General features: G+C 34.4%; 1 protein-coding gene across 14 annotated transcripts in view; it reads left to right on the plus strand.

Annotated features, from left to right (window-relative positions):
• The first annotated feature begins 12,309 nt into the window (after positions 1–12,309).
• R3HDM1 (R3H domain containing 1) overlaps positions 12,310–13,703 on the plus strand; it is a 110,528-nt gene continuing 109,134 nt past the window's right edge. For all 14 annotated transcript variants that reach the window (XM_079135602.1, XM_079135609.1, XM_079135614.1 and 11 more), the window contains exon 1: positions 12,310–12,427. The gene's annotated coding sequence lies outside the window, so the exon portion shown is untranslated. The remainder of the gene's footprint in view (positions 12,428–13,703) is intronic.

The following is a 13,703-nucleotide window of genomic DNA, read 5'->3' on the forward strand; positions in this document are numbered from 1 at the left end:
ATGTTTTCCTCAGATTTTGTATCTGAGTATTTAAAATAATGTGAAGAACAAAGATTTGCTGAGTGTTGACCAGTTTACATGATCAAAAACCTCTCAACTGTAAGCAAACAATACAATTATTTGGTGAAGGCATAGTAAATTTTAATAGTGCTGGGGTTTTGTGAACTAGCATCGTGCTATCAGGGAAGAAAATTAAATTTATAACTAACAAGTTATATATGTAACAGTGTTCAAGAAGCAAAGATGTGTAAGGTGAAAATATTTTCACAGCTGAGTTAAATGCTGTTTTCACATATACCTCTCCCTCTTCTGATGTGTAGCAATTACTATTTCTACATTCTTTGGGTGCCTCTATTAATTTGTGTGGTTATCTTCTTTGCCATATGATCATATCATTGATAGTGGGAGGCACAAGCTGGAGGTGAAATAAATCATTGTCTTTGTAAATCTTGACATACCTCCATAGCTGACCAATCCTTATTCTAATTGATATATCTTTAATACAGTTACCACAGCTTGAGCATTCTTAAACCCAAAATCCAAAATGCTCCAGAATCTGAAGCTTTCTGAGTACCAACATGATGCCACAAATAGAAACTTCCATACCTGATCTCACATGACAGGTCTCAGTCAAAATGAAGGCACATTAAATATACTGAATAAAACTACCTCATGCTATGTACTTAAGGTATGTATGAAACATACTTGCATTTCATGTAGAGACTTGATTACCATACCTAAGATATCTCATTATTTATGTGCAGGTAGCATAAAAATTATTTTAATTCCAAGCACTTTGTACAAGGGATGTTCAACAAATACAATGATTGTTTTCTAAGTTCCTCTAAGACCCAGAGTTCCACAAAGGTAATTCAGTAAATACAAAAATGTATAAAACCCAATTAATCTCTCTTCACCCAACCCCATCTTCTCATTTCACAAGAGCAAGTTCTTACAAATATAAATATGTATTTCTAGGTTCTTAGTTTTCCAGAAATCTATACATATATCCTAGTTTATAACTCTTATGTATTATATTTAAATGAATATCACATTATATCATATGTATTATACAAATCTGTCAGTTATATAAATATGTATCTTTGTTATGTGCATATTTATATGTATTTTATATGTTTATATGTATGGCTAACATAAACATTTATAATTAACATAAGTATATGAGATATAAAACGAGAATTCTTAAATGGATTCATGTATAGGCTTCTAGAGAATGAGGAAACTCCTAAAAGCACATGTACAAGTGCTGCTTTCCTGAGGAGGAAATGATTGGGTTTAGTAAAATTTTTTAGAAGAATCTTTTCATGGTCAAAAAATAAGAATTACTGTTCTATTGTGTTTGTAAATCATTAGTCGTTTTTTTTTTTTTAATTTTAACTTTTCTTTCATCTTATATTTTCAAATGCTTAGAAGGGTATGTGACTGCCTTCTGCAATAGTAAGCACTTCCACAGATATCACATGGAATTTTTTTCAAGTAGTTTGAAAATATGCAGTGACTGATAACCGAGCATATCAGATGTTAGACTTCCACATGGGACTACCAGAAAGAGATAACAAAACATTTTATCATTCCAGTGCTTTCAAAATACTGAGCACCTTCCCTATACAGGTAAAAAGTAAACAACCAAAATTGAAGACTTTATAAGACCACTGTAAAAGAAAGCAAAAGAAATTTATCAAGTATTAGTATCTGCTAAAATAATTATATAAGGCAGACTGCTAGGAAATGATGGAAAACCATTAAAGAAACCAAATCTGAAATGTGTTAGACCCTTTAAATCCTTTCATTCATTCAGATTGCAAAGTCATAGGAAATTAAGACAATTAGATTGGACAGAACATCAGGTACTTTAAAGAGAAGTTGTATCTGCTAGATCTACATGTACAGTGTATAGTGTGAACTTCTTGAGACCTCAAGCCTCTCAGCAATGTTGATCCATGCCCAGCAGCTGTAAAATTGTATTTTTGTATGCATCCTTTTATAGAGAATGAGGATAGGAGGATGGCAACTCAAAGACAACACCTGTATTACATCAAGCTGCTCTTAGCTATTTTTACTGTCCATGAAATGCTCTTTGACTGAAATAAAAACCTTTTGAGTCTTTTTTCCCTAACATAATCCCCAGGTGATTTCATGAGAGAGGCCTGTGATCCTTTGTTAGAATATAGTTGGCAATTCAGGTAAAGTGTGGTACATTTGTAGTTACAAAATAGAATAGCTGCCAATTATAACTTAAATTAAAATTCTATAAAGGAAACATTTTGTGCCTGAGGAGGAAATAGATCAAGTTAGATCTATGATTCTAACACTAGACAATATGAAGTTTCACGTGTTAATAAAACACATTAGGCCATCAAAGAACCATGAGATGAATTAAATAAATGTGTCAGGAGCCCAGCATGAATCTCACTTTGAGGATAGAGCTTTATACCTTTAAGACCTGTTAGGGTTTGAGTATTCTCTATAAAATCTCCTATGTTAATGCAGGAATGTTCAGATGTAAAATGATTAGAGTCTGAAAGCTATAACCTCATCAGTGGATTGATCCATTTGACAGGCTTGTTATTTGAAGGATTAACTGAGCATGCCATTGAGGATTATTAGATCTTGTCCCCCTGGCTCCTCCTCTACTTTCTGGCTACCTTGAGCTGAGTAGCTTTCCTCTACCCCACCTTTACATCATGGTGTTCTGCCTCACCTTGGGCCCAGAACAATGGAATCAGCTGCCAAGGACTAAACCTCTGAAACTGAGAACACATAAACTTTTCCTCCTATAAGCTGTTTTGGTCAGGTATTTTGATCACAGCCATGAAAGCCTAACTTAACACAGAGCAAAGGGAATGCCAATCACATCACAGTTTAGCTGAACCACCATGAAGGTTTCTTACAGGATAGTGTAACAGTTGTAAGTATGTGTAAAGCATATGCTTACTCATTAATGGCATTAGGAATAACTGAGAGAAGAAACTGAGATAATGCTCAGGATGATGTTCACTTTTATTTATGAACTACTGACATTGTAATGCTATGAACCTAGCTCTGAGTACATGAGTAAAGAATGTTGTGAATGAGACTAAACTGTGCAAAAGGTCAATACCTATAGTAATGAGACAGACATTATTACCCTATATACATGTATAAAAAAAGTTTATAAACAGAAAAAAAATACCTTCAGTAACTTCTCACATCAGCAAACCCTGAGTTAGGCCAGACACATCCTATACAATACTGTCCTCACTTCATTCAGGCACTGGGCCACCATCACTTTTGAGTGACTGGCTACAAATTTGGGCAGGGGGACCCCCCCCCCCGATAATTTGCTAGAATGACTCAAAACTCAGCAAAGTGGTACACTTAGGATTATGGTTTTATTTTAGCAAAAGGATACAAATCAGAACCAGCCAAAAGGAAAGTGACGTAGGGCAAGGTTTAGGAGAATCCCAAATGCAAAATTTCTCCTGTCTTCTTACTATGGGACTAGACTTGTTATGTTTCCCACAAATTAATATGTGACAATATGCAGAGTAATGCCTACCTTGGAAGCTCACCCAAGCTAGTTTTTATTGGGATTTTCTTTTTTGGTACCAAGGATTGAACCCAAGAGCGCTTAACCACAGAGCCACATTCCTAGCCCTTTATTTTATTCTAAGACAGGCTCTCCCTAAGTCACTTAGGGCCTCACTAAGTTACTGAGGCTGGTTTTGAACTTAAGATTCTCCTGCCTTAGCCTCCCCAGTCACTGGGATCACAGATGTGTACCACCCAGCCTGGCAGGATTTTCTTATATAGTTATGATTGAACTATTGGTGTCACAGTTGGATTCACTCTCCAGTTAGATTTTTCTCCCCAAAATTCAGACTAATTATCACATAACTCAGAGTCCCAACTTTATAACAGTACGTTTAGTCTTTTGCCCAATTCCCATCCTAAATCATCTCTTTAACATAAACTATGTGGAAGCCCACTGTGAGTCACCTCATTAGAATAAACTTTCAAGACATGCCATGGCAGACACTTTCATCACTCCAGAAATTCCAAGAATTTAGAGGCTGCCTAGCAAGGACAAAAGCCAGCCAAATTCTTCATTATGCAATATCTTTTTCTCAAATTGTTAAATATCTTTGATGTTCTTTATTAAAGAAATAATGTACTTTTCTGGTTCTTGTTATTTATGAGCTCTCTCTGAGGTAAAAACTGAATAAACATGTTTCTCTCCCTGACCTGTTCTCTCTGTCCGGTTTCATAGCTTAAAAGAATCTCCAAGTAGATAATACAATTAAACAATGAATTATAATCAACTCAAACTCAATATGGAAACAAAAAATACTATAGTCTCTCCTTACATAGCCATTATCTTAAGCTGCCCTCCTACATGTATCCTCATCTATAACTAGCACTTTCTAGAAATCTAAATCTTTCCCACGTTCTTTATTCTTTATTTCCCAAAGCTAGGTCAGTTGGTAACACCAGTTTCCCTGCCCCTTCCTTTATAAAAGATTTTTTTATTATATGTCAAGGGATTGTATTGCAACCTGGTTTATTTATTTCATTTCTGCATTTAACACTTCCATAGGGAGCTCTCACTAACCTCAACTACAACAGATTCAAAATGAAGGCAAAATACATTTTGCCCTCACTAGCAGTATATTAGGAAATAATATAATATACAGCTTTCAGGGATAAAGTTAGAATAATGAACCTGACTTTATTGCTGTTTTTTTCTTTCATCTGCCAATATTTAAACCCCTTCAGACTGCTCCAAGGTCTCTTCCATGAGATCTTGGGCAGCCCTCTTAAGATCTTCCAGTTTTGCCGGTTTTGCTAGTATTTGTCTTGAATATGTTTATGTTGCTGCCATGAACATTATTAGTCTTCAGGGTACCATATACTCTAGAATCTTCTGTGTTCCAGTATCATACCGTTCTCAGAAGCCCTTCCCCTGCATCTGTACCTCTATAATGAGAGTATTTTCTTTACCTTCTGCTTTAACTCAAACTGGAGTCCCTACTACATTAAGACTTATGTAGAGTTTCTTTAGTACTCTATCATTCCCTGTCTCCAACTTTTGTATTTTAATTTGCCGCCCCCTCCTTTTTTTTGGGGGGGGGGTGAGTAGTGGTGGTGCTGGGGATTGAACTCAGGGCCTTGTGCTTGTTAGGCAAGCACTCTACCAACTAAGCTATATCCCCAGTCCCTTTATTTTGGCCTTTCTTAAGCTACTGTATGGCATGTAGTAATAAAGCATCAGGTCTGGAAATGGTTGTGAAAGGATGGTTAGCCCATTCCACAGGCAAGTAGCACTGTGCTCATTTAGATTACTCTCATTACGACCCCAAAGAATTAGAGAAATCCCTAGTCTTGTAGTCTGCAGGCTTCTCCATAGAAGAATTATGCCTAAATAATCTTGTGTAACCTCACTGAATCTCCCCTTTGTAACTCACTGAGTATTTATCCTCACCCTGTATTCTTCCCATCCCCTACAACCATCCCAGCTATCTCACTAATAGCAAAAGTTAACAAGATATAAATCCCCTCAATTTCCTACCACATCCCTTTAGTTCCTAAGGACAATGAATACTTTTGAGACTTATCTTTCTCAGTGCTTCTGACTCCTATTTCTTCATTTCTTCACACTTGTCAGTGTTTTCCTGCTTAATTCTTCTTTATTCTTAACTCCCCAACCTCTCTCCCTCCTTTCTCAGCTGGCTTCTTTGGCCTACATACTTTCCATACTGACAGATTTCCCCTAACTTTGCATCTCCTGCTAATAAGCTTGTTCCTCCACCTCTCTACTCTTTTTTCTTTCTTTTTTTTTTTTTTTTTGGCGGTGCTGGGGATTGAACCCAGGGCCTTGTGCTTGCGAGGCAGGCACTCTACCAACTGAGCCATATCTCCAGCCCTCTACTCATTTCTTAAGGATTCAGCATCCTCTAGGTATTCTGTCCAAACCCCCTTGTTTTCTTACTCCTATGGACAAATTTGTCTACTTTGGTCATTCAAAACTTCAATCTGTGATGGTGATTCTCCCAAATAAATAGCATCAGCCCTGACTGCTTTTCTGAACTCCAACTCAGTATATCCAATTTCCTGTCATATTTCTCTGTCAGAATATTGTCCTGAAGACAACTAAAACTTATATGCAAAATTGAAATGACTATTCTGCCACAAGATCCTTTTGATACTGTCTATACATTTGAAGTGTTCTTTCATAATTCTTTCAACTATTACACTCTAACCTTTCCCCTTGTATATGGAGTTGTCTTTCCCCAGTTATAGTTACTTTCTATTAAATTAACCTGTTCGTTTTTAGAGACAAAACAGGTAGTGTCAGATAGCAAACAGCTCTAGCCAACTACCTGAGTTCATACCCTAACTATTCTTGCAACCTTGAAAAAGCTGTTTCTCTGCCTTGGTTTCCTCATCTACAAAATGGGGATAATAAGAGAACCAACAATGTAAGGTTTTTTAGGACTAAATGAATTAATAATACACTTAAAGCATTGGAAATAGTGCTAAGTGACTAAGTATTTAAGAGATTACTGATTTTAAGTCACATGTTTCAATCAGTATTTGACTTGTATATTTCACTGCAATTTAAATACTTGGGTTCTAGGACCCTGTCTTCTTGGTTCACTGCTATATCTCAGTACTTATAACAGTGCTTAGTACTTAAGATCCATTCCAAAGATAGAAATGAATGAAATTTCTTCTCATTTTAAGCTTTCACCTTTAAATCCTTTGTCTAAACGCTAGTCACTTTCCATCACAACAATAAGCATTTTGCTTGCTAGGACAAGTTATGTCTATATTGTAGCTAAAATCATTCTCCATGGCTTCTTTTAAAATATGTGCCTGTTATTCAAGCCTTCTGTATTTCTGATCTTCAAATATATGTTTTTGTTACTTCCCCTTGTTATAGAGCTTATTTAATATAAAAATGTCAAAACCAAAAGGAGCATTATACTACCCATTCTTAATACCAATAATTAAGAAATGCAAACTATGTATTGCAGATCTTAATTTTTTAATGAAATAATAGAAACATTTTAAGTCCTTTTTCTGTCTCACCTGAATTCTTTTCCTTTCCTTTTCCAGAGGTAGCATAAAATACCATTCCCATCCATGCACCTTTCCCATCCCTACTTATATAGTTTTTAAATTTTTAAGTTTTTAAGCTTCATAGTATGGTAGAAATCACTCTGCTCTTTTGCCAACATTCTGACATTCTAATTTTAATTGTTTTATATTATTGTGCAGTATAAATATACTATAGTTGGTTTTACTTTTTTAAAATAAATTCCCTATTAATATTTTTAATCTTTCCCATTCTTTGCTTTTTTTCTCCTATTTTTTTTAAATTGGTGCTTCATAGATACATGTAAAGCTAGAATTCATTGTGTTATATTCATGTATGTAACATAGCATAATTTGATTAATTTCATTCCGTAGTTCTTTCCTTTTCTTCCTCCTTCCTCCTCAATCTCCTTCCTTGAATCCATTGATCCTCTGTTTTACCAGGATTCCCTCCCCCACCTTTTTTTTCTATATTTCAATGAAGTGTTCACCTAAAAGAGAAAACACTCAACCTTTGACTTTCTGAGTCTAGCTTATTTTACTTAGCATGATGTTCTCCACTTCTATCCATTTACCAACAAATGTCATAATTCTGTTCTTCTTTATGACTAAGTAAAACTCCATTGTGTATATATACCACATTTTCTATATTCATTTGTCTGTTGGTCAGCATATAGGCAAGTTCCATAACTTGCCAATTCTGAATTGTGCTGCCATAAGCATTGATATGCGTAATCATTGCAATATAAGATATCACAGATATGAAATTTCAGGATATGTGAAACGATTTGATATCACATTGTTTTATGAAATGGACTTAAAGTATAGAACACATCCTGTTTCCCATCTTTGCCATCATCAAATATTTTGCCTTTACCCCCAGTTCATACATTCTGTTTTAATTAAGTGGTCTTTTTCCTACGTTCTGTTTCAGTTAAGTGGTCTTCTTTTTCCTATCTTTCCTTTTAAGTTTTTCTTTAAAAGTAATTTGTCTCAGTCTTATAAGCCTCCAATAATAAATTCTTTCTTCACATTCTTCAACTACCAAAAGTCCTTCCCCTTCTCTTATAATACCTTCTTGAAATTATTATAAGGGCTGGGTGTATAGCTCAGTGGTACAGTACTTGCCTAGCATGTACAAGGCTCTAGGTTCCATCCCCAGCACTGGTTTAAAAAAAAATTTTTTTTTTGTCTCTTTGTTAATAAATGTCACCGTTAAACTTCCTTTGAGTTTAACAAACTCTTTCAAGTCAAGGTAGTTTGTTCTCTTCACTCTTTTAAAAAAAAAAAACTGATACTCATTGAAGTTACAGTACTTTCTGTGGTTATTCAGTAAATTTTTTTGAATGACAGTAATTGTTGATAAACCATGTAGATATTTAGCAAATTGTATTCTGGTTCATGTGACTGACCAGTGACTGAAAATTTGGATTTCCTTTCTTTCTAACTATATCATAAAAACAGATATTTTGTTTTGTTTTTACCTTTCTCTCCAAAGACCTTTGAAATTGGTTTTTCCCATTTATAATCTTAGGGAGAAGCTGAATGTGTTAGTTTGGGGCATTTTATTTCCTTTTTAAATGTGATAGCCTAACTATATTTTATAGCATTATAGCCATCTAATGAAGTGACATTGGAGAAGTAGATAGTCATAAAGAAATGCCAATGCAGTGTGCTTTGCCAGATTGTATTCAGATTACTTGAATAATGTAACTTTTTTTTTCCCCCTGGTATGATATTTCATTTTACTAGTAGGAGTGAGATTTCTTTTTCAGAATAAATTAACTTATAAATTATATTTAAATATTTTGTTAACTTAGAATAAATTATTGTTTTTTGTTTAACATTAGGGTTTTTAATTGTTGTTTTTACCTAACTTTAATTCTTTTGTGTAGTGAAACCAAAAATTATACCCTAAGCATAGCAAAATTATATTTTTAATTATCAGTATCAATATTACTTTTTTTTTTTTTTTTTTGATGGGGGAGGTACTGAGGATTGAACTCAGGATCACTGAGCCACATCACCAGCCCTATTTTGTATGTTATTTAGTAACAGGGTCTCACTTAGTTGCTTAGTGCCTCACTGTTGCTTAGGCTGACTTTGAACTCCCTATTCTCCTGTCTCAGCCTTCTGAGCCACTGGGATTATAGGTGTACACCACCACACCCAGCTCTATATTGCATTTTTATTGCTGAAAATGGCATCTGAAATTTTCCCTAGAGAATCTGCTTATCTATAGACTGCATATATATTACAGTCTTCCTTTCCAAATGTGGTTGATCCTAATTCCACTATTCTTTGTTACATTGAGGAAGGTTTATAACTATGCATATTTATCATTGTGAACTGCTAGGCTTCACGTTGTTTCTTAGCCACAAACTCTGAATCCTTCTTGCTGCTCAGGTTTGCAGTAAGAACTTATCACAAAAGACAGGAAGATTCAGAAAAGTTAGATCATTGTGTATTTCTTGGAGTTCTAACAGTTCAGGAGAAAACAGTAGAACAATTATTACAAAGTTAGTAATATTCTTTTCCTCTGCACACACACACAAAGAAAAGGTGCATAAATTCTGTCATTGAGAAAAGAATAAGTTTACTTTCTATCTTCAATCTAATGTTAAGGAGTTCCTCATATTGTTATTACTCTTAAAATAAAGGTTCTGTAAACAAATTATCCCTCTTGTTGGTACATATGAGTGATGATACATCAGTACAGCAGCACCAGTCAACCATTGTTCAAATCCTTGGTTCTCAGACTTAACTGTGTGATCTTTCTCAGTGCTTATAGTTTCCTTATCTTTTGCGAAACAGAGATAATAAAAAGATATCCTTCTTACAATTATTGTGAGTTTTATTTTATTTTGTTTTTGCGGTGCTGAGGTTTGAACCCAGGGCCTTACACATGCTAAACAAGCACTCTACCATTGATCTATACCCCCAGCCCAGTCGTAAACTTTAAATGAATTATGAAAGGCTTAAAACAGGGCTGGGCACATGGTAAACTATATAAAGAATTAGTTTTTGATGGTTGTTATTTGTACTTTTTTGTAATTTACCTACTTCTACCATTTCCCCATTTCCCTTTTTGTTACCCTGGTTTTGTAAGAGGTATTTTACTTTCCATATTTCAGCCAGTTTTTGTTGGAAATATTCATTTGTATCATTTTCCTTTTAATTTGTTTATCTTCTATTTTGAGAAATTTTTAAATTTTGTAAGTTTTATAACTATTTTCCTTTAATGGCTTCTAAATTTTCGAGTTGCACTTGGAAAGGACTTTCCTACTGCATAGTTACAAAAAGATTTACTATATATCCTAGTACATTCGTAGTTTTGCTTTTTGGTATCACTCTTTGGATAAACATTATGAGAATGTTTTTTCAAAGTTTAGTGTGAATTTTGAGCCCATTTATCTGTTTATTTTAAGTTGAAACAGATTCTGAGAATTTCAGTTTTTAAGTATCAGTAAGAGAAGGGTCTGGGATGATGGCCACTGAAATTGTTTAGGGCTCTGGAGGACTTCGGGGTCCTAAGACAGTCTTCTGAGATGTCCATCTCTTCAGGTTATTCTCCTTTCTTACTCCCCTTGCAGTTTTTAGCACCTTAGCCAGTGCTGTTATTTACTTCCTAATGGATTTGAACCTCACTTTTATAGAATTTCAAATTTAAGGTATTCATGATTAAATCAGTCAGTTAACAAGAAATATGTAAAACATTTCCTGACTTACTTTCATCTTGTGTCTATCATTTTATAAAAGTTAAAATTGAGAAAAATTAAATTGAAGAAATTTTTGTTTGTGTTTGGTATTGATGTAACTTAAAAAAAAAAAAAAAAAAAATTTAGTGGCCAAAGAAGCTTGATCAAATTGAGATGATATAGTTCAGTTCAAAAAAAAAAAAAAAACCCTAACATTTGTTTATGATTCTCCTTTTTCTACTTATTATCCCTTAGTTAATGGAGATACAAAAACTAATGTGAAGCTATATCAGGGTTCTAAATGATTATATTTCAAAAAAGTTTTTAAAGAATTAGTATGGGATATGAAATTTTCTATTATACATGCTCAGCTGTGTTAGTAATAAATTTCTTTGTACTTCAACCTCATTTTACTCAGTTGTTTTACCTTAAATTGTAAAATTCTGTTTATTGACAACATAAATGTCAAAGGAAGATAGAAGAACCATATGATCTTCTTAGAATTATTTGCTTGCCACAAGGTCTTTGCTTGAACCACATAAATGTAAAATGAAACTGACTTAAAAATATGACATGGAGCTGGATGCGATGGCACATGCCTGTAATCCCAGTGACTACAGAGGTTGAGGCAGGAGGATTGTGAGTTCAAAGCCAGCCTCAGCAACTTAGCGAGGCCGTAAGCAACTCAGCAAGACCCTGTCTCTAGATAAAAATATAAAAAAGGACTGGGGTGTGGCTCAATACTCTTGGGTTCAATACCCAGTTACCAAAATATATATATATATATGACATGGAGAGACTTTTGGTACTAATTTTTCCAAATGTCATTAAAAATTGTCATTCTACCCTTTATAGACATTTTCTTTTAACAGACAAAGTGGATTTCTTTGAAAATGTTAATTGACTATTATAACCCTTCTGTTCTTTTGTATGTTTAAAACTCTAGGATGTATTATTCAAAATGACCATCTTAAGTCCAGAGAGTTATAGCTCTGGGGGCGGAGTGGGGGGAACCTCTAAAAAAAATCACAGTTTTAGTATACGTGCTGCCGAAGTGAGCACAAAAAAAAATCACAGTTTTTAGAGTTAAAAACGTGTTCCTGGTTGGGATCTTAGGCCAGGTCTCCACCCCACCCCCCCACCTCCATACTACAAAGTGGAGTTACTTCTTCCTTTAATCTCTAACCACATTGCAAGTTCTTATTTTGTATTAATTCTTCCCCTCTCCTCCAGACGTCCTTGATTTATTCAGGTTCACCTAATTAATGAGTGTGAATTAGTTGTAATTTAAGTGTCCTGACTCTTGTTTAGGATAAGAAAATAAAACTACTAACAGTAGTATTTTTAATTTCTAAATTGCTGTGAAATGTTCCATTTCCCCTACCTGTTTTGCTAAAATGTGTTCTTTTGTTTTAATTTTAGGCCACTGAAAGGTATGATACATTTGATCCAAGACAGTCCATCTCAGTCCAGGAATCTACAGTGGTGACAAGGACATGGGACTCCTCCTGCCAGATCACAGATGGTTCAATACAATTGACATCCTGGCTGACAGCTGTGAAAAGGAACCTTGGATTATTTTATTTTATTTTTGTGGAACACCACAATCTCAGATCCATAGGACACATCAGGTAACACTCTCCAGTTCCTTCAGAAAAACACATCCGTTTTTTTCTTTCTTTTTTTTTTAATATAGATATGTATTTTTTAAGTTGTAGATGGATATAATCCCTTTTAATTTTTATGTGGTGCTAAGGATCAAACCCAGTGCCTGGAACATGTTAGGCAAGCATTCTACCACTGAGCTGTAACCACAACCCCATAGCTGTTTTTCTTTAAAAATCTTACATATCATGCTGAAAATGTACTTGATTGGTATAGCACTTACATAGCCTGTGTAGGGCACTGGGTTCCATCCCTAGGACTAAAAAACAAACAGAAAACTTATGTGTGAAAAGTAAGGATTCAGAGTATTTCAGTAGCTTCCCTTTCATCTTCCTACTTTTGTAACCTTATTTTCAGAATGAGCCAATTAACTTATGGTATGGCTTATAATTGAGGAAGACGTTTTTGTTTTGTTTTGTTTTTGAAACAGTCTCCCTTTGTCACTTAGCCTTCTCTCAAACTCTCAATCTCAAGTGATCCTCCCTTTGCACCCTCCCCAGTGCTGGGACTACAGACTTGAGCCACTGTGCCTCGCCCAGTGGAAGATGCTTTGCTTTTTTTTTTTTTTAATTCAGTGTAGTATACCTGTAATTTTAGAATCTATTTTTCTTTGACTCTTTTTTTTTTTTAACTTTTTGAAACATTTATAGATTCCTAAAATCTGCTTAGTTATTTTATTGTAGATCTTTATTTTGCTAAACTCTTGAATTTTCCAAATTGTATAAAGAAGATAATTTTTACAGCTTTTTCATCAAGTTTTTATTTTAAAAATTTGTTAAAATACAGAGAAGTTGAAAGAATTACAGTGAACCTTTACATAATCATCTTTCAATTCTGCCACTGACATTGTACAATACTTGCTTTAACCTATTTTCATCTTTCTATCCATCCACTGATTTTAAATTTTTTGATACATTTCAGAATAAGTTATTTACATTAAGAATAAGAGTAGGGTTGGGGTTGTGGCTCAGTAATAGAGAGGTTGCCTAGCATGTGTGAGGCACTGGATTCGATCCTCACCACATATAAATAAATCAAGTTCCATCCACAACTAAAAAAATTAAAATAAAAAAAAAAGAATAAGAGTAAATCATAGCTGGGGCTGTAAGCTCAGGGGTAGAGTGCTTCCCTCACCTGTGTGAGGCACTGGTTTCCATCCTCAGCCCCACATAAAAATAAATACATTAAAAAAAAAGATATTGTGTCCATTAACAACTAAAAAAAATATTTAAAAAAAGAATG

This window comes from Sciurus vulgaris (assembly GCF_902686455.1).
Source record: "Sciurus vulgaris genome assembly, chromosome: 3".
In the NCBI taxonomy this organism is placed as follows: domain Eukaryota; kingdom Metazoa; phylum Chordata; class Mammalia; order Rodentia; family Sciuridae; genus Sciurus; species Sciurus vulgaris.